Here is a 21608-nt window from a genome sequence, read left to right as displayed (position 1 = left end):
AGTTAGCTGCATCCTCGATTCTCCTAGCAAAATAGCATATTTTTTCCTGGAGAACTTCCCGATGGTAGGCTTTGATCATTGATCTATAGGTAAGCCTCGCCTCGGTATCGTGCTGAGACCGCCACACCCTTTCGGCAACTTTACACTGCCTACGGGAGTGCGCCAGCACTTCGGTGAACCAAGGGGCTGAGACCCGTTTCAAGGTGGTACGGGGGGGAGTCACAGGGGCTAGATCATTCAACCTATCTACAAACCATATCTGCAGGGTTTCAAGATCTTTATCCAGATCACCAGTAAAGGAGACGGGATGGTCCTGTGAGGCCTGGGCCAGCATCTCCGGGGTCACCCGATGATACGCCCTTGAAGCTGTTCCCTGATGTCTCACGGCAGTAGATGCTGGTTTCTTTGTTCCTAGTATATAAAAGTAGGATAGCCGGTGGTCGGACCATAAAACCGGCAACACTGCTGTCACCTCAACCGGGGATGTAGAGAAAACATGATCTAGAGTGTGGCCTTTATCGTGGGTTGGTCCAGTAAGATAGGGGAACAGGCCTAGAGAGGCCGTGATATCGATCATTTTGGAAGTATCCGGGTCAGAACTGTCTTCCATATGGAAATTAAAATCTCCGGCCAGTACACAGTGCTCCGCTCTTAAGGTCAACGTCGAAATTAACGACTGAAGTTCCTCAAAGAAAGATCCTGCCGGGACAGGAGGCCTATAGACTACGAGCCCCTTTAAAGATTGTTGGGATGACAGGGATATGGAGAAAGCAAGGGATTCAGCGCCCGTGATGGCCTCCGTGTGGATGATAGAACACGTAAAGGCTTTTTGCGCCACGAGAGCCACACCCCCCCTCTTCCTATCGCTCTGTCTTGCCTGAAGATGTTATATTCAGGGGGGATCGCAGTGACAATGTCGGGGTGTGATGACTCACCTAGCCATGTCTCTGTCAGCATCAGGCATACAGGTTTTTCGGTAACCAGGAGATCAAAGATTTCCTGGGCATGTCTGTGAACAGATCTGGTGTTGAGGAGTAAGCAGTGATGCTTAACGTTCCCCACCTCCCTGCTGGATATAGGAGGCGGGACACTGGCGAGATGCCAACTACAACCCGCACATTTGCGCTTGCCCCTATAACGGCCAGGGAAAACCACATGACAGGCGCAAGAAAACTTTTGGAATGAGCGAAACTCCAGGGACGAATAGCGTCTCATAGTAGTGCTAAGGCAAGTATATGTAGGGAAAGAGCCAATCTGCCACGCCGTACGCCTCCGGGACGCTGACGGGCGCAGACGGGCGCAGACGGGCAGGACTCTGGCACGACTCCGGCGCAGGTCCGGCGCGTCCGCTGAGCGCGTTCGCTGCGCGAAGAGGAGTACGTACTTTTTATAGCGCTGTTAGAGCGCGTGAATGGCCTGGCCTACACCCAATATGGCCGCCAAAGTCAGATCCCAGCCCTCAGCGTCAATGCTCGGCCGAGGGCAGTCTGAAGGTCGAGGAGGGGTGAAGGAGCAGCGAAGCGCCAAGGAGCGCTTGGAAGTCTCTAAGCTCTGGCGCTTATTAATCAAGCACAGAGCACAGCAAGCACAGCGTTAAAAAGTCGAACACACAAAATTAAAACTGCAAGGAAAGAGAGAGACCTCCCGGCTTCAGCCTCAGGAGGGAAAAGGTCGTAACAGATGTTAATCCATGAACAAGGAATCGCTTTCCCTTTTTATAGCGCTGCTAGAGCGCGTGAATGGTCTGGCCTACACCCAATATGGCCGCCAAAGTCAGATCCCAGCCCTCGGCATCAATGCTCGGCTGAGGGCGGTCTGAAGGTCGAGGAGGGGTGAAGGAGCAGCGAAGCGCCAAGGAGCGCTAGGAAGTCTCTAAGCTCTGGCGCTTATTAATCAAGCGCAGAGCACAGCAAGCACAGCGTTAAAAAGTCGAACACACAATATTAAAACTGCAAGGAAACATGTGACGTCGTCGGCATCGTTAGCGTCAGTTATGACGTTGCTGTACTTATATAGATGCCACCCAGGCATGCGGACATCAGTTCTTTTCTGTCTGCGCCAGTTAAGCGCTGATCTGGGGAGAGTTACCCATCTGCTGTTTGTAGTTTGTAATTGTCTTTGGTAGTTATTATTTGCAAATACACCATGTTGCTTATGGAGGAGGCCGACTCCTGTTTCAACCTCTTTGGTGAGCAGACTCCAGGGCTTCTTCAGGGCTGCTCTAGCAATACAGGATTCTTGTAGCTGTGATGGTTGTAGTTGTGTAAAAATAAAGATCACTTTTCATTGCAGCTCAAAGAGCAAGTATTTTATCATTCAGTCCTGAAATTACTTTTGTATGTAAGTCGTATACTTTGGTGGAGACCTTATGGTCATAAAAAGAGATTGAAATGGCGGGATGTATGATTACATTTCAGACTTGGGTCCAGGTGGGTTCCCCATTGAAGAAAACCATCTAAGTCAGTTTTTATACCTTGCCAAATGAAAAATATTTGATATATGTATCTTCTGAATGTTCTCATTTTACTTGCAATGGGGTTGTTTTCAGCATAGATGAAAGATTGTTTGAAGGTAGACACACACAGATTTGCTTGGCTCAAGTTAAAAATTGCATCCATAGATGTGTCTCCAAGTACCCTTGCACATTTTGAAATAGATTGATCAATTTGCCTTTTGGGCTCTGGCCAGTTTAGTTCAGCACGTCGGATTGGCTGCCCTCAAGCAATCAAAAGCAGTCACTGTGGTTAGACCTTTCTGATTGACTGCTGGGGAACCTATTCACAATATTCCTGTCCATGCCTGCATATTCAACAATGGCTGTCCTTGGCATGAAGCCATGGGCCACAATCACGCTTGAACCTCTGGCTGTCCATGACCCATTAAAAAAAACTATTGATGCTGCTTTTGAGAGCCAGCACCTGTGGAGTGCCATCCTAACAGATGGATGTGGGTCTCTGAGTGGATGCTCGCTGCCAAGGCCTGGAACGACCTCCACATTCCACCTCAAACCTCCTCCTCCCTCACCGAATTCAGGAGCGGCCTCAAGACCTGGATGTTCGCATAGCTCCTCCCACATGCAGCGCCTGGATACCCCCCGGGGTGATTAGCGTGCTTTACAAATACTGATTGATTGATTGATTGATTGATTGATTGATTGATTGATTGATTGATTGATGCTCAAGGACACTCAGCGGGCAGCTGAGCAGGGGCACTGCGGGCCGATAGGGAGGTGTAAGAGCTGGGATTGCTTGAGGACTGACTCTAAGGAATAATAGGTAAGATCTGGGCTATGATAGAGTCCCAAACAATGGGCCACTTGTCAGCTCTCCCAGCAGCCCCCTGGAACAGAAGGACACCAAAGGGAGTCCAGGTGCACACACCCTTTCTCTCTGCTACCACACAGATGCCAACATAAATCGTTGAGGTCATGAGTACACATGGTAGATACTGGACTGCTGCTGCTCATGCTGTCGCAGTTCTCTTTGCAAGGGAAGCTTGTATTGCTGTGCCTCTGCTCTACCTGTCTTGCAAGTGAGAAAACCTCACAATGCTGCCAACTTTGTTGTGCCTGTCCTGGGTTTGATCCAAATCTTGCACTGAATAACCGTTCTTTGTGTGTTAGGGTAGCTTGCACTGCTATCTGTGCTGTATACACCGTTTAATTTATTTTAGGGTGGTGTACTAGTAAATGTCATATTTGTCCTGCCATCTTTGTCTTTAGCCCCAAACACCTCTTAACTTCTAGCATGTTATGCCACTGTAATGTTTGCCAATAAATATTGTTGAAGATTATACTAAAATATGTTACTTCTTTTTGGTTTGTCTGGACATGTTTTGTTTTATTCATTGAGGCTCAACATAAAAAGTTTGAGGTGTCATATAGGCTTGTTTCTCTCTTTAAAAAATCTATGGGAAACTCCATGCCATGTGGCTGTTCTGTAATACAATGACGTATCGTGTATAGGAAAGAGGGTTTTTATTTTAGTTATCAAGTTCATTTGCATATCAATGCAAATATCTATGCTGAATTATGAGAGTCCAATGTCCCGGAGAGCACCAATAGGGAAAGAACTAATATATGAATCCTTACAATACTGAAAAACCATGTTGTAGGGAGCTGGACTTTTTGCAGAAATGCCCTCAATTTTTGCCCCCATTTCAACCGCTGGATGTTGGTTTTCACCTCTGACAGTGCACTGAAGCCGGCTAACCAGACTCCAGTGTCAGTGTTCTTTCCCCTAAAGTCACGTGTGTAATTGGCATCTCCAATTGACAAGAGCTTACCTCCCTTACAAGTCCCTGGTAAGTGGTACATGTGGTACCCAGGGCATGGTTGGTAAAGGGGTACCCAGGGCTTGCAGCACTGCTTGTGCCACCCAAGTGACCCAAATGAACTAATGATAGCAGTCCTGCCACTGCAGACTGCAGTAACAGTGTTCACTGATCCATTTCGACTTGGACCCCTCCATGCATGACAAAGTCACAGCACTGCTTTTAATATATGTCAGTCAACCCTAGAGCTGGCCTCTTGAGCCCAAGGGGCAGAGTCCAGAATATTAGAAGTGTAGACGAGTAAGATTATATGTCTCTATAGTGGCTTTACCATTAGAGTGCACTATAAGTAATAGCCAGTCCCTAGCATAATATGGGATTAGTACCCAGGCATACTGGGTTGCTAGCTTCCTTAAAGTACACCTAAATATTTCAGGTTTGGTATTAAACACCTTGCTTTCTCTCCCCTGGCACAACTCTTGTGCCAAGGGAAGGCTGGCATGCACCCAGGTTGGCTACCTTAGAGGTTGCACACTTGGTTACCCCAGCTGACATACTTTGGCTGGAAGTCCCAGGGTTTCCCTACTCAGCTGCCGCTAAGACCGAGTCCTGACCTCCTACCAGGGAGTATGCACGCTCCAAGGAGGTGGAAAAAATGCATAGGCAGGAAGAATGTCACATCTCTCTCCCCCGGAGTGTGCTAGTGAAGTGAGATATCATAGCGGCAAGCTTCAAAGGCTCTTACCGCCTCTGATGTGCAAGAAGGTGATCTCCCCATGGAAGACAAAGCCTCCTCCCCCCAACTTGCCCCAAGGTGTGCTGGATCCGGATAAGGAGGGAAATGAGTGATGCAGGAGGTGTGCACCTCCAAGATGGCCGACTAGACCCCTAGAGGTAGGCAGTCAATCTGCACACCTAAATTTGACTTCTGCCAACTGGAATGGTGGAATAAGTCCTCTTAACCCGTTCGATGCTGATGACGGAACCGCTCCGTCATCAGCTGCGGTTGGGCTGTGCTGATGACGGAGCGGTTCCGTCATGGCCCTGCCGCCGCGCCTGCGCAGCGCTGATTTCGCGCCTGCGCGGCACGTTCTATTGAGCGGGCGGGGCCATGACGGAACCGCTCCGTCACAAGTACAGCCCAACCGCGGCTGGTGACGGAGCGGTTCTGTCACCAGCATGCGGCCGCCGAGCGGCCGCCCCGCCCACTTAGCGCTGCGGCGGAATAGCCGCCGCAGCGATGTGGTTAAACTATAGGTAAAACGACATGCTGAAGCCAAAGAAATGCTGGCTACTGGGCCCGCCGAGACATCACTCAGAAAAAAAGTGGTGCAGTGCGCTCTGGGAGTTGTAGTCTGGCTTTCTCTGAAGTATTGAGCCTTTACCTCACTCCTGTGGACCTCCAGCTGCCAAAGTTCCTTTGGCTTACCTTTACCACAACCAAGTCTTGTTGGTTACCAAGCTGGTGACTGACCCTATAAGTAGACTCTGCATTAAGAGAGCAGCAACGACCCCGCTCTGGTGTACCTGCATTTTCTTCTTGGTGGCGTCGTCCCCATGGAAAAAGCATCCTTGGCATGACCGGATTCAAGTTGATTGACATCCCAAAGCTACCTCTGCACCTGGACTCACAGAGCAAGGTACAATTGAAGCAGCTGTTGAACCTTGTTCCTTGTTCCTGGGACCCGAAAGATCTCAACCCTGAGAAGGTAGAAAGTAACTTGACCCTGAAGTGACCATTTGTCTCTAAGCAGCTTTTCTCATTGACCGCAATGTAAAAAGCCCTTTTTAAAGCCCACTGACAGCTCAGAAGTTACATCTGCACCCAGATCCCCCAAGCACGTTAAAAATACTCTGACTGTTGAAACTTGGTCCTAGGCCCCTAAAGATCTCTACCCTGCAAGGGTGGAAAGGAATTCAACCCCCTAAGTGACGATTTATCACTAGCAGAATTTCCCTTTGACCATAATGGTAAATGCTTGCAGTATTTAATGCACTTAATTTCTAATTATTTTATTTTGGTGTCTAAATTTATATAAAAATAAGCTCTATTTTTATAAATTGGAGTTGGATTTCTTTCGAGTCGTTTCAATTGCTTATGCACCATAATGGTACTGTAAAATGCTTAACACATGTTCATCCAGTAATTCCCGACTAGTCTTTGCCACACTACCAGGACTGAGCTAAGGATTATTGGTGTTGAAGCCAAGGATGGTCTTTGAGGCATTGTGCTAATGTTATAAGGTAAGGTCTCACAACCATACCACATAATATTCCACTTTCCAACACATGCATTGCGTAACCAACTGAATTACAACACAAAAAAGAGTAGCTACAGATATGGCCAGGGAAAAAGGAGTCAAATATATTTGGTCAACTTTAAAGATACAACTGAGAGCAGCATCAAATATGGATCATACAAGTCCTCAAGGTGCAAGCTTTGCAGTCTGTCTGGATTTGTTGCAGGTAAAGTAGTTATGGCTATCTGATTTAAATTTTAATATCACTTACATCTAACTTCTCTGCTGAATGTTTGCCCCCTTTTTTGTCTTTCAGGCAGCAATCATGTTCATTGTGCTCATTTTGTCCAGATGATGACCTGTCAAATTGTGGAAGTTTGAAACACTGACAATCATCGGCAGAAAAAGGATATTTATTGAACATTGATACTTTATTGAAATATTGGACATATCATGCTCACGCACAATATTTATTAATATGTTTTCTTCGCCGTTCTTTTACATGTTTCACTTTGTGCCACTCACCTGATCTTCACAAGCACCAAGTTTTCACCTGGCACATTGAGCCCGTGTATGATCCGTATTTGATGCTCATCTCAGATGTTTCATTAAAATTGACCAAATATATTTGACTACTTGGGTGCCCACTAGGACATTGTTGTACGAAACAACGATTACCCATGACTCTGTTGGGTGTACAGGTTACTCCTGAGGTATCCACGAATTACGATTGTGAACATAGACTTGGGGGAAGCATTCATCCCAGCTAAGAGGGATCCTCTTTAGGGTTCTATGGGGTTAATTGTAAAAGATAAGCAATTTGTCATATGATTAATCAGCATGCAGCAGGAGCACTTGTAATTAGCATAGAAACTTATCAGAGCTGTTCTCTGCCCTGGTAATTGCATGCAGCTAAAATCATTAGACAAGATAATGAGCTAAAGGGATTTGTTTATTAGGGGCTGTCTTGAACATTTTATTATTTAATAATTTACTATTGTATTGCCTATGACACAAAATTATGGATTAGAAAGTCACGTTGTCTGCATACTTCTGTATCCAAATGTGCGTATCTTGGAAAATATGTAGTGCTGCATGCTGCCAGATATCAACTTATATAACTGGTCAGCTAATTTAAACAGGTAGAGTTTATATACACCCAGTATTAGAGACTAAAAAAGGTCCTTTTCTTTATCAATCTATGGTTGCACCTCAAGAACTAATGACAAATGTGCAATATATTTTTACATCCCTAATTTGTAACAAAAATTAGATTTAAGTCAATCAGTTTTTTATGAAACCTTGTGAGAGATGTCTGAAGTAGTAGGTAGGACTTATATGTGTGTCTAAACGAGTGTGGGGGATAACAATCTACGCCCACTTTTTTCAGAAATGAATAGGAGAAAAAACTGTTTAATCCAAGACCCCAAAGACCTTATTTTAAACATGGTATCTTCAGAGGGTGCTCTAACTTTCCAATATAAGCAAAATACTTTAAACAACCTTCACCTTTACAAGATTTGCACATGGTTCTCGGGAACAAAGAACTCATACTTACTGATAAAGAATAATTCAGTGCAGCATTGTTAAATATAAGCCTACTTCACAAAAGGGCACATCATTTTGTCCTTTTAATTTGCAGATTATAAAGACATTGACAAATGAATTTGGAGAGAATTCTGTTATGTGGACTGATTTGGGGTGCACAGAGATTACACAAAACACATCTGCCTAACTCATTAAAAGACAACAATACGGCACTCTGCCGGACACTGCTTTAGGTGCTCAGGAGTAGGTATGTGGCATCATATAATTCTAGCATGTCACAATTAGGAACCCTATTGAATGAAAATGTGTTCAAGGGCTAAGGAGGTTAAAGGTCAGGGATGGGAATGCTCTAGAGCAGGGGTCTCCAAACCGGTCCTGTAGGGCTGGATCCATGCCAGATTTTTAAAATAACTACATGTATCTCAATGGGGGTATCCAAAAAATCTGGCATGGATTCGGCCCTCCAGGACCGGTTTGGAGACCCCTGCTCTAGAGATCTGAATTCACTTGGGCAATCAATAGAATTATGAAATTGGCAAGTTCCATTGGTATACTTTGCTAAATTGTTGTCTAAATTGTAATTTCTTGGCCCTTGGTGAAATGGATGAAAGAGCAACTTCTACATGCAGAATGTAAATATATATTCATAAGGAACATGAACATGGATCAGAATGGATCTAGGCATTGTTATGTTCTATTTCAGTCTAGCAATACCCATCAGTGTATTATTATAACATTAAAAATGCATTAAAAACGAATTATTAATTTGAAAAAATACTGTTCAGGTAGAGTGTGTGCTCATGCCTAACTTACTTGTTTTCGTTTTTAGTGCATTAAAATCCTCCTGGGGCTGATAGGCTTGTCAGAACCCTTTTTAATACTTGCAACACCAATTTCTCTGAAGGGGCTGTAAGAGGACAAGTTAGTGCTATAAAATAAGAACCTAAATACATACATTTATATATGTATGTATATTTGTATATAAAAGCATGAACCTAGCTAGAAACCAACAGAGTGCTATGCATTATTTGGAGGAATGGGAGAGGATCTATAAGATCATGCACAGCAAGTATGGATAACACAAATGCAAATATCACATTTCAATTTATTTAAGGACAGTGATATTAAATGATTGCCCAAAATCGCATGATATCAAGCACCAACGCCAGAATTCAAACCTGGGTCCCCTAATTCGAAAATTGGAAGCTCTAGCCACTACGACACATCTCCTAATTCATTAGGGTTATTTTGGTTTAATTGCAAACCATTTGCACTTGACAACATGTAATTACATTCCTAACTTTACATAACATTTCATAATTCACAACCTTTCTAAACAAATATGATACAATGTAGTCTTTATATAACTGCTTGTTATACATGCAAGAATGTGCAAATGAAATTGACCCCTACAACAGATGTCAATAATTGAAATTAATCTTTTACATAATCTAACATATTCCCATATTTGCATTCAGTTTCAGAAATGTATTCATGAACTGCGTAATTTGGATCATTATGTGACTATTTGAATTATTTGTGAGAAAATCTTGATGTCTGCTCATCTCAAAATATTTTATTATTTATAAACAATTTGTATTCAGAAAATGTGTATTAAGAGGATCTATTAGGATTACAGAAATGTGAACGTAAACATTCTAACAAATAGATGCACCAAAATATTTTTTATTCGATTGACTACAAGATGACATGATAGTATAAGAAGGTAATCCCTTACCATATTGTGTCTTGGATTTTTTAATTATAATTAGAAAACACAAAAAGAAAGACTGACACAAGAGGGAAAAAGGGGGAATTAAAAGAAAGAAGGATCCAACGAGGTGAATTATATTAATTTTTCAGCATATAATTTGTTAAATGCTATCCACATGTCATGATAAACCTCTGTATTTTTATTTTACAATTAACATTTTCCTTGTTAAATGAAAGGAGAGTAATAAGAAACGGTAAACTAGTCATCTATTTTGATTTTGTCCTATGTTTCTACACTGTCTGTCAGGGTTCATCAGTCTCCTATATTGCCATGCACACTACTGTTGCAAAATGGCCTTGGGATTGCAATAAATAGTCTAGGCAGTGTGCAAGGACCATTTTCATTCTTTTAAAACCTTTTTGAAGGCATAACCCCAAACCCCAAAATTTGGACACCCTGAAATTCAGATCACCCCAAAATTTTCCTTTGGTGGTTCCGCTTCACTCATTATCTTGCATTAGAGAACACCCTCCTCAACATCAAGTTCAACATTAATTTAGCAGAGGAATACAATAAGTAATTGGGTCCAAAACTCAGATACCCTGAATATTCCATTAAAGAACACCCTCCTCAACATCAGGCCCAGCATTAATTCAGTAGAGTACCCCAATAGGGAACTGGTTACACTAAACAACTGAGTTCTAGATCAGGGAAATGTTAAAGGGTTTTATCCGATCTCAAAACATTTAGTGGTGCAGAGTAAATGTTAACTGCCATGAAGGCCCAAATGCAGAGTACATTATTTGAAAATCAAAATAATTCTGAAGAACAAATGAGCTGCAAAATCATAAGAAAGACAAAGTCCCTAATAGAACAGGAAAGTAATTGCTGTAATAAATTCTAGAGAGTCTCTGGTAGTAATGGAAAATCATCTGCCTCATCCCTAAACCAGGGGTTTTCATAAATAACTTCAGCATAATTAATAAGCAAAGTCTGTCAAAATATGTGATTATTAAGTACATAACACTAACCACATTTAAGAAATCTTCTAGCACCTTCTACGCTATTACTGCCTGGAGATGTACATCACAGTATTAAACATTATTTGAACAATAGCTCATACACCAAAGAATTCTGGGAAACAACCTTTACAACGCAACTTTTACAACGCACTACCTTTACAACTAAACTTTTACACCACAACATCCATTACAACGCATGCCATTACAATGCAACCATTACAACGCATGTCACTACAACGCATACCACTACAACGCATGTCATTACAACGCAGTCATTACAACGCATACCATTACAATGCATAGTTACACTATCCAACACCTACCCTACTTTTGCACCCCCTGGAGTTAGAATAGTAATTTTTACCCCTAAACTATCCAACACTTACCCTACTGTTGGACCCCATGGAGTTAGAATAGTAATTTTTACCCCTACACTATCCAACACTTACCCTACTGTTGCACCCCCCTGGAGTTAGAATAGTACATTTTACCCCTACACTATCCAATACTTACCAAACAGGTATGCGTTGTAATGGTATGCATTGTAAAGGTAGTATGCGTTGTAATGGAATGCGTTGTAAAGGTAGTTTTGAAAGATGCGTTGTAAAGGTGTGCGTTGTAATGGAATGCATTGTAAAGGATGTTGTGGTGTAAAAAATGTGTTGTAAAGGTATGCGTTGTAAAAGTATGCGATTGTAACATCATACATCCAAGAATTCTACCAGGCCCACATCAGAAATACAGGGGACAATACATCAGGAACACAAAGAATAGTTCAGTCACAATGCATGTACTCTAAAGAGAATAACCAACTACATCACAATGTCTCTTGCTCTGCAAAGACTGTGGGGAGAGAAGAACGCACAGGCACTTGATGAGAGGGAGAAATGAACAGGAGAGAGATGAACAAAACATCAGAACATCATCCATATTAATTAAAATGGTGTCTTTGTGAAAATGAGGTACAATTAAATCACATTAATAAACACACTTCTACATGTCATATTGAGCTTGCTTCAAGTACAATGTTACTAATTCATCATTTACATTTAGAATCCATCCTAAAAATCATTAGCATTCATTGTCACTAAAATTGTGCATTAAAGGTGCTTCATCACCTTTATTCCCCAAATTTGCCATTATAACAAAACCAGTGAATCAAAGTTAATCTTTCTTTCCCACAAACCCAACACCATTCGTTATAAAACACGGAAAATCTGAGCATCCTGACAGGAGTCCAATATTGGCTACATAGAATAATTTCAGTGACTCTAAATAGACTATGGAGCTATCCAACCAGTGCAGAAGATACCGTCGGAAACCCAGCATTTCCAATATATCATCATGATATCATATTTTACTTGTGCGCTATTCCATAGAGAGGACAGTTAAATAAACTTTTTCATGAATCCCTTCATTACCTCTTTCTGAACCTTGACAGTAAGCATCATTTTAGGGGTACACTGAGCCATTAAATCTGTATTTTTAATGGAAAGCTAAAAGTTAACAGATGCAGCTTAAATGTAAGAGATACAATTGTACACCAAGCTGCAGTTTCTGTAGCCTCTGGATTGAACCAATAAGTATGCAATTCAAAGGTCCTGTCAAAGTTGGTGACATTTGAAAGATCAAGGCATCCTTTTTCAGGGTCCAGGCATATAATATAAAATAATATTGTTGCTTTTTCAGCCCTTATAAATGTATTTATAGTTTTTCGAATGAGTTGAATATCCTCCTTCATCGTTGGCAAATGTAAATCATTTAAAACATATAACATTTTAGAAAGAATACTTATTTCAATAAAATAAACATTTGCCGAAACTAGTAATCCTGAGAGTTTCCATCTTGCATCGTCACCTTTCATATCCGATAATGGACAAAATCTGTATTTCCCTAATAACACTAATTAAAAAGTTGTTAGGTCACTGTTGGACATTATGATGAAGCCCTTCCTTTCTTGGGGCCCGATTTAGATCTTGCGGTTACTATGGCCATCCCACCGTGGTGGCTGTCCCAAGTGCTCCGTTAAGCTGACAGTGGACCTCCCGCCATTTTTAGATGTTGCGGCAAGAGACCACGGCGATCTTCTTTCCTGGCTAACAGTACTCCTTCGTGGTCATGCCGGCGGGTTTGTGCTGGGCCGATTTAGATGTTCTTGTTGTGCTGGCGGTGTCCTGGTGACGAGGTCCTGACTGAGTGAGGTCATGGTGCTTTGTAGACAGGTAATAATAAATTATTATCAGCTCAATACACAGATATATATGTTGTGAATCTATGAATATGTATATGTAGGTAATGTGTACTGCAGATATTTTTCTTTACATGTAGCATTGCACACCAACAACCTACACACCCGATTGAATGTACACTCACACCCACCACAAAAGCCTAACTCAGATTCCTATGACAACGGGGTGGCTGAGCATAGTGGCCAAGTAGAAGCCGCACAATGGCATACGAGATGGAATTGGTGGTGGGACCCCTAAAAAGATGGATTTTCTCCTCTTTTTCTACCATTCCACCAACTTGAGCTTGGAGTTTCCCTGCCACAGTGGGTTTGACAGAAAAGCACATGGTAATTTGGGCAGCGGGAATCTTGGCAAGACTGTGAACAGCGCATTTGTGAAAGGAAGATCAGTTGTTTGGAGCCACTAGTAACTTTTCACCCACTTTGAGAAGGAAGCATGGATCCCCTTACAGGCAGGTGCAGTGTATGTCCACAGAACCCCAGGGCACTGACTTTGTGCCACCTCATATCATTTGTGCTGTCCTGGCACACATGCCTGTAATATTCTGTGGATGCAAAGGGTTCCCTAATCTGCATGGAGCCACTCTCTCAGGCAAATAAGGACTTGTTCCTTAGTGAACATTTAGCATGGGCGGATCCATAATACAGAAGGGTCTGCAAAACTGTTGGTGGCTCGGTCTGTAATACCAAAGTGCCCGGGGTGCAAAAATTAGGTGTATACGCCCTTTGCTCCCAAATGCACTTTCTGTAATGTGCCCCAAGGTAACTCAATTTTTACCATTCATGCAAAGACTTAGTAGGCATTGTAGAGAGTTGTGTGGGAGGGTAGTAGAATTTCAGGTACTTCTTTCTTTTTATATTAAATTATGAATGTAGGACAGGTCCGTGGCCACCCAGAGAATAGTTTGTGTGGGTTGCAGATATCAGGTATAGTTTTTAATGTACATACATCAACAGAGTAGAGCGACTGAGGGATGTGAGGGCATGTTGTCTGCTGCTCCCTACGAAACCTCGAACCCTGCACTGCTGATCTGTGCAGGGGTGGGGGATTTAGCCCCAGATATGCAGAAAAAACTTTACATTTTGGATTTGGAAATTAAAACAATGGGGATGTTTTCACCTCTGGGTTCTGAGTGGCATCATAGACAACTCTAACTTCTCTCTCATTATCTATGATGTTGTCTAGCACTCCTAAATGAAAAACATTCAATCTTCCCAACCAAAAAAACACCATAAATCACATGGCAGGGAGTCAATAACAGAAGAAACTCTTTCGAACAATCTAATCAGATGCTAGATTCAGGGATCCCCAAAGTTCCATTTACATCACTGTACTTTATGAATGAAAAGAGATTTCAGTTTCATAGCACGGGCAAAGATTTCAAATTGTATGACAATATTAATCAGCAGTAATCCATCTGAATAAATAATAATGAGAAGTACTGCTAGGAGGCATCAGGGCATGGGGGTTACTTCAGGCTCCCAGACTTGCTTTTCATTTCTTCCTCCCTCCTCCTCCCTCTGGGCATCCACAGTTATTAATAATAGGCTCTGCCTGCATGCTTGTTAGTAAACCTGGGGAGGTGACTTGTCCTCTATTCTGTGCCTCTATCTGACTTACTTTGGCTTAGGTGTCTGCACATTTTGTGATTATTTTCTAGCAAACACTGGCAGGAGGGTGTGAAACAGACTCAGGGTTTAAACCATACCGACTGCTCCTTAAATACGGGAGAAGCTTCAACAAATCCGTCGCTTTCTTAGAAAACATCTTTAACGCCTTAACCACGGTGGCAATTCCGCCACGGTGCAGGCGTTCTAAAGGGTGGGCGGGGCTGCGTCGGCCAACAGTCGTTCGCAGCACCAGGGAGGGAGTGCTCCCGTCGGGCGTTGGACGACGGGAGCACGGAACGGGATAAAAAACATGAAATGTCTCTGAAAAAAGAACAGAAAAAATTTGAAATAAGGTAAAGGGATTTAGTGAAAGAAGTTATGCTCATCTCCTCTTCCTGAGTCTGGTGGCAAAATGGCCCCCAGAGCTTTTGCATTTGCAAAAACCACTGCCATGTCTTGCAATTTTACTGCATGCTGTGTTAGTGGGTGTCCTAGTATTACATGTGACATTCAAACATGAGTTAAACCCACATGCATGTCTAGCATATGCAGAATGACCCTGCTGGTGCAAACAGCAGGAAACTGCACTGCCAAGACCTGCAGAGAGAATTGTATGGTTTGGAGTTCTTCAGCCATCCCCCTGGAAAGAAGAGCTGAATGCAAGGATGGTCACCGACAAGCTCTACGACCAGAAGCTAAGCAGGGGGTAGAGAGAACTCTACTCCTTTGGCACTTTGACCATAAGACAACACCACAAGTATTTGAGGTGCAAAAGGTAATTCCCAACTCTGGAAACAGAGGATGTAGAAACACCACAAAACGTTTCTGCATAGGTGATTCAACAAGCAAGAAGATAAGCCTCATTCAAAAATCGTTGTGATGTAATGCATGGAAAGCTAGACCAAGATATGGTACGGAGCGCAAAACCCCAGTATTGTCAATGAAAAGATAGAAGAATTTTACATAAAATTCTATCAGTAATTTTTTAAAAAGTGTAAAGTTTAAAAGTGGACTTTTGTCTCAACAGTTTCACCAAAATTAACAAAAACCTAAAAAAATAATAATTTAAGAAGAGGTTGGAGGTTCGCACCTCATGGCAGGTTGGGTGCAAGGGATGGTTGGGTGTAGTGTCTCATTAAAAAAACAGAAATTATTTGAAAAAATCGACAGTTACAGATAAATGATGGTTATGGATAGGTTAGTAACACCCAAAAGCATGTCGTTAAGTAACAACACTTAAACCAATAAATAATACTGCATTCATAGTCTCATTGATAGTGTTAATGGTAATGTGAAATGTTGTATATGGCTTCCATTGGCAGTCTTTGCAGTAGGGGTGGGTGGAACTCGTGGAGTTTCAATCCACGCAATTCTGCGGAGTTACATGCAAACTCTGTGAGATTCCACAGAGTTCTGTGAGTGTGCGGTTTATAGTGCTGGGAGCTTGTTCAGTCACTGTAAAATCAGTGCAACTGGCACCACGTGGCACGCCATAGGGCGCTGCTTCTTTATGCTGCTCGAGAGATTTTCTACTCAAGCAGCAGCTTTCTCAACGCAAACGGTTGTGAGTTGCCGCAAACTCTTGTGTTGAGAAATCGAACCAGAAGGCGTTCTAGTCAAAGAAACGTTGCAAGCTATGCACAAGAAAAACCTTCGACATGCAGCGGTTGGTGTAGTTTTGCTGGAACTTCAGGTTCCAAGCGGAACGCGGAGTGAGCAAAACACTGTGAACTCCGCCGGAAGAGCGGAATTTTTCACCTACCCCTACTTTAGAGTGAATAACCAGATCATAATTCAGATATTCACTGCTATGACAACACAAGATCTGTTAGCCAACATTTTTAATCACAGTTGTGATATCACTCAGGAGAAGGGCTTGCTTTCCCTTTGTTCTGCCATCTAGCACAGGTGTCCATAGACTGGAACACGATGCCGGAAACAGCGCTGAACTGGCCTTTTATTCCACTGGGCATTTCCCCAGTGGGTTAGAACCTCTGGATGCCAGTTTTGAAAGGCACAGGGCCACTTCTGGTGACTCTATCACTTTCCAGAACTCACAAGGATAAGTCATGGGCGGGCTTAGGCATGTACAAGCTGTGCACCTGCACAGGGCCACCAAACTCCAGGGGCCACCACGCCAATATATATCCGTAATATAATAATCCTCTGAGGATGGATACATATTTGCGTGGCGGCCCCTGGAAGGGATTTGGCGGCCTCCGGCTCTGTTCCCCTTCCAAACACCCTGACCCCCCCCCCCCCCCCTCTTCACTGGCTTCCGCGCTACGCCCCGCCCAGACCCCCTCTTCCGGGGCCCCCTACCTACGCTCCCTGCCCAGGGCCGCCATGAGCCTAGAGCCGCCCCTGGATAAGTACAGCAGGCATAGGGATGCTTCCTAAGGAACAGAGTGGAGGGTGGGAGGTAGAGAGAAAGTGATCAGATAAGAGGGAGCGGAGAGAAGGAGAGAGAATGCATGGATGGGAAGAGAGATCAGTGAATAGAGAATGAGAGGAGGTTTGGTTTGAGCATTTTTGCGTGGGCTGCTTTTTTTTTCTTCTCCAAACCGGCCCTGGGCATAAATGGAAGTTGGCGGTCTAACCTGCCTTCTCCTGCCTCTCCGCACAGACACAATAGAGACGAGAAAGCCTGGAGGGTACTGTGCCTGCACCAACCACCTGCTCTCATATCTGTTCTTCTCTCTGCACACCTGCGCTGGGAGTAGGAATCAAGCCACGCTGACAGGGACAAGCGATTCTCACAGGCTAAATGTAAATAACACAGAAGTTATTCAGCTCAGTCTGAGTGACACAATCAACAACCAGAGCCTCTCTCTCATGTATTTGATGTCACTCAGAACCTCTTGGTGAATTACTTCTAAGGTCAACTTGTGTTTGGGAGCGTTGGGGGCTCCACCCCCCCCCCCCCCCCCCCCACCTTTTGCGGTCCCTTATATTACACTGTTCTGCTTCATATGCAACATATGTTATGTTAAAACAAATACTCCCTGTCTATTTGACAATAGCATTCTTTAACTTTGAGGTATAGGATCAACATATTGCTCCTTCATCCTCTCCTCGGCGAGAATGTTTGTTTCTACTGGAAATAATATTGGTACATGCTTTTTAATTTAGAATGTGTATTATACAGCGCTCTGATGCATTGCCAAGGACTGTGCTAATTGTTAATATCACCTGTGGCACAGCTATACCAACTTGATCTATCCTTCTGCAACAAACACACACAACATAAGGCATATACACAGGTGTAGCCAAGCACAGGATAATTGTCACTAGATGCACTTAACCCCTTCGATGCTCATGACGAGCTCAGCTCGTCATGAATAATGGGATTTCCAACAAGACCAGCACCGGAGGAAAATACCATCAGCATCGATGGTGGTAAACACATACTTATATGTACAAAGATGCACAGAAACACAGATATACACAGGTAGAGAGAAATATGCAGTCTTAAACACATGCATACACACACACACATATCAAGGAGAATGGGATACGTGATTAAATTATTTAGGGCCACATGTACGACCATTTCCTTTTGTGACTCGTAATTTGCGAGTCGCAAAAGGAAAGGTTCTAATGTGTCTCAGACACAGTTTCGCAAATGCACTGCCTCATCAATATTCATGAGGCAGGTTGCTTTTGGCAACCCATTGTAAATGGCAATAACACAGGGATAGTGGCCTGCTGGGGACAGCGGACACCCATGTCTGTGTATGCATTTTAAATAAAGCAACTTTTTCAAGGAAAACGGGATGCGTTTCAAAAACAAAAATGAAACGTTTCAGTATCGGTTTTTAAGAGCAAGCAGTGGTGCGTGAGACCACTGCCTACTCTTAAAAAACATTTTTGCTGGCAATCACAAACAGGAAGGGGTGCCTAGAGACCCCTACCCATTAGCGAGTGGCTTATCGCCTACCTGAAGTAGATGGTAAACTGTGATTGTTTTGCGACCATATTTCAGTCGCAAAACAATCCTACATCTTCCTGCCCTTGGCCTGCCCCTTCCTAATAGCAACTCGCAAACCCAACAGGTTACCAACTCGCAAATTAAGGTTGATACATGCTACAACCTTTTTTAGCGATCACAAATGGCCCAAATCTCAATTTGCGACTTTTAAAAGTGTATATAATATATAACACTGGAGCCAAGGTGCAGTTGTTTAACTCTCTTTATTCTCGGAGTGCCGGGAAAACGCTCTACAAACATCGGGCTCGGCCGCTATCTAAAATGGCCGCCCTTCCGGTTCCGGTCTTCCCGATCGGGAGAAACACTAGACCGTCACCACACCATACATTCCCAGATTACCAACCACAGGGTGAAAAAGGATTTGCAAGCGAAGTAGTTGATCAAAATGCAATGTTGGTTATGCGCACACCATGCGTCATCGGTGATTGTTTTCTTCGCTAGAGTGCAGTGAGTAAAACTGGCTTCCGCAAGCGCAGTTCACAGGTACACACTTACAGAGAATGGATACATTTGGCACAGGAATGAGTGATAATCTGGCAGGTCGTCCAGGGTCACATTATCACAATAGGTTTTTTTCGGAAATGCTGATAATCACTATTGCTTTTAGGTCAGTTACTTAAATATACTCTGTGGCAAAACGCACCCCTTTACACCATTTGAAAACAATTGGGGGAGAACCCAGAAACCGACCCATCGATTTAGATCAATGTGATCGATCAAATGGAGTAATTTGTAATTCAAGCCTCAACACTTTTTGTATTCCAATCCAATCCAAAAATTCTTTATTTCGGTCGTATAGACCATAAAAGATACAATACAAAACACAATAAACATACATTTTAAAAACATAATTCATACAGTTCTGTGATTTAATTTCCCACCTAATCAGGGCGAAGGAGGTTAAAAACAGATCATAGCAGTGTCCACACATTAGAGGGTTTTTTTCTTCCTAATCAACCAAACTGCCATTAGAAATTTGGCTATTGCAAACACAATATGACCAAGAGTGCTGTTTTTCATTACTCTATATACCTGTGAGTAGTTTCTAAACCCCAAATTTCTGCAGAGAGGCGCTATCCAATATTGTCTAGATCTGTGGTAGGCAGGGCAGACAAACATAATATGGAGTTCGTCTTCCTCATGAGTGTTGCAGCATGGACACATTTTATCACCCCTCTTGATCCATTTTTGAGTGAATGTTCTAGTGGGCAATGTACCCAACCTCCATTGTACAAACAGTTTCCTCGCTAAGATGGGAAAAATAAAATCCATAAAACTTTCAAATACATAGGAATTTTTGGATTCCAGGACCCGATCTGTAAGAGTGCCGCTGTTTTGTGCATTCAGCAAGAGTGATAGTCTATTGTCTTTATACATTTGGACCAGGCTTTTGCGTGAAACCCTTCGACAGCCCTGTTCGGGGTCCTCCCATAGCTCGGATAGGTTCATAGAGCACAGTTCTTTTTTTACAAAAGTGAGCCATGGGATTTTATTGCTTTGGTTCAGGCTCATGACGTGGATGAGGTCCTGCCTATAGTGATGCAGTTCATTAGTAGACCATAGCCTATGCCAGAATCTCACCGGCTTTGACTCTAACTCCTCAGCAATAGAGGGGAGGCCCATATCTAATCTCAGTGGCAGGAGTGGTGTGCCTCGAGGGAGAGCCAGGAGGCGTCTAAGAAAGTTATTTTCCACTCTTGCCAATTCTTGGCCTGCTTTATGCCCCCATAATTCACACCCATATGTAGCGGCTGCCTTAGCTTGGGTTTGGTACATTTCAAGTGCCGGACTGATGGGCTTATAAGTTGATGTATTTGCCACCTTCAGGATTGCACCCGATAACTGAGACAATTTTAGCCATGATCTTACTATCTGGGGGTCCCATGATAAATTTTCCTGCAGTGTTACACCCAGATACAGTTAGGTGGTTACCCTCTCAAGACTGGCAGTACCCAAGGTGGGATTAGGTCTGGCTTTTTTTGGTGGATTGAATATCATGAATTTGGTCTTTTCTGTGTTTATCTCTAGACCATGTTGTCTGCAGAAAAGACCAAATCCATCCAGAATCCTCCGGATCCCCATCGGGGATTTGGAGAGCAGGAGAGTGTCGTCGGCAAACATGATTGCCGGGACTCGCCTTCCTGCCAGACGTGGGGCGTCATTGTCCTTAACATTTTCTAGGTGGGATATAACATTGTTGATAAAGAGACAAAACAGGGTCGGTGCCAGGACGCAACCCTGCCTCACCCCTCTATGGACAGGGAACCTTGATGACAGGCTACCATCCCTCCCACACCTAACCTGCGCATAGTTGTTGACGTGTAGCCTAATTATGATGCTGAGTAACTGAGCGGGTACCCCTAACTTGTTCCAGACCTCCCACAATTTCTTACGTGGGACTAGGTCAAATGCTGACTTCAGGTCCACGAACACCATGTACAGCCTTCCCCCCTCTATCCTTACCGTCTTCCAGTAAAGCAGGACGAGGCTGAAAATCTGACGTATTTTTCCTGAAGCCAGCCTGGAGGGGACTCAGAATATCATTGGCCTCCACCCAGTCTAACAGGTGGTTCAAGATGAGGTGCGTGAATAGCTTTTGGGAGACATCTATAAGGCTGATCGGCCTGTAGTTGGCCGGGAGCAGAGGAGAACCCTTCTTGTATATGGGTACAATCTCTGCCCCCAGCCAAGAACAGGGGATCGCCATACCTCCTAGGATGGCATTAAAAAGAATAAGGAGGTACGGGCCCCAGATTTCAGGATGGTGTCTGAAGAGATCCCCCGGTAGTCTGTCTAAACCAGGGGCCTTTCCCGCCGCTAATCGCTCCATTGCGGTCACCACCTCACCTAGGGTGAATTCCAGGCCCGTTTCCCAGGAAGCAGAGACCTCAAGCGCCACACCATCAGGCAATAAGGTAGTATCTTGATAAAGTGTCCCGAAGTGGGCCTCCCAGACAGAGGA

The sequence above is a fragment of the Lissotriton vulgaris genome, chromosome 10 (assembly GCF_964263255.1).
Source record: "Lissotriton vulgaris chromosome 10, aLisVul1.2, whole genome shotgun sequence".
Lineage (NCBI taxonomy): Eukaryota > Metazoa > Chordata > Amphibia > Caudata > Salamandridae > Lissotriton > Lissotriton vulgaris.
The sequence above is the reverse complement of the archived record's forward strand: the minus strand, read 5'-3'. Positions refer to the sequence as shown.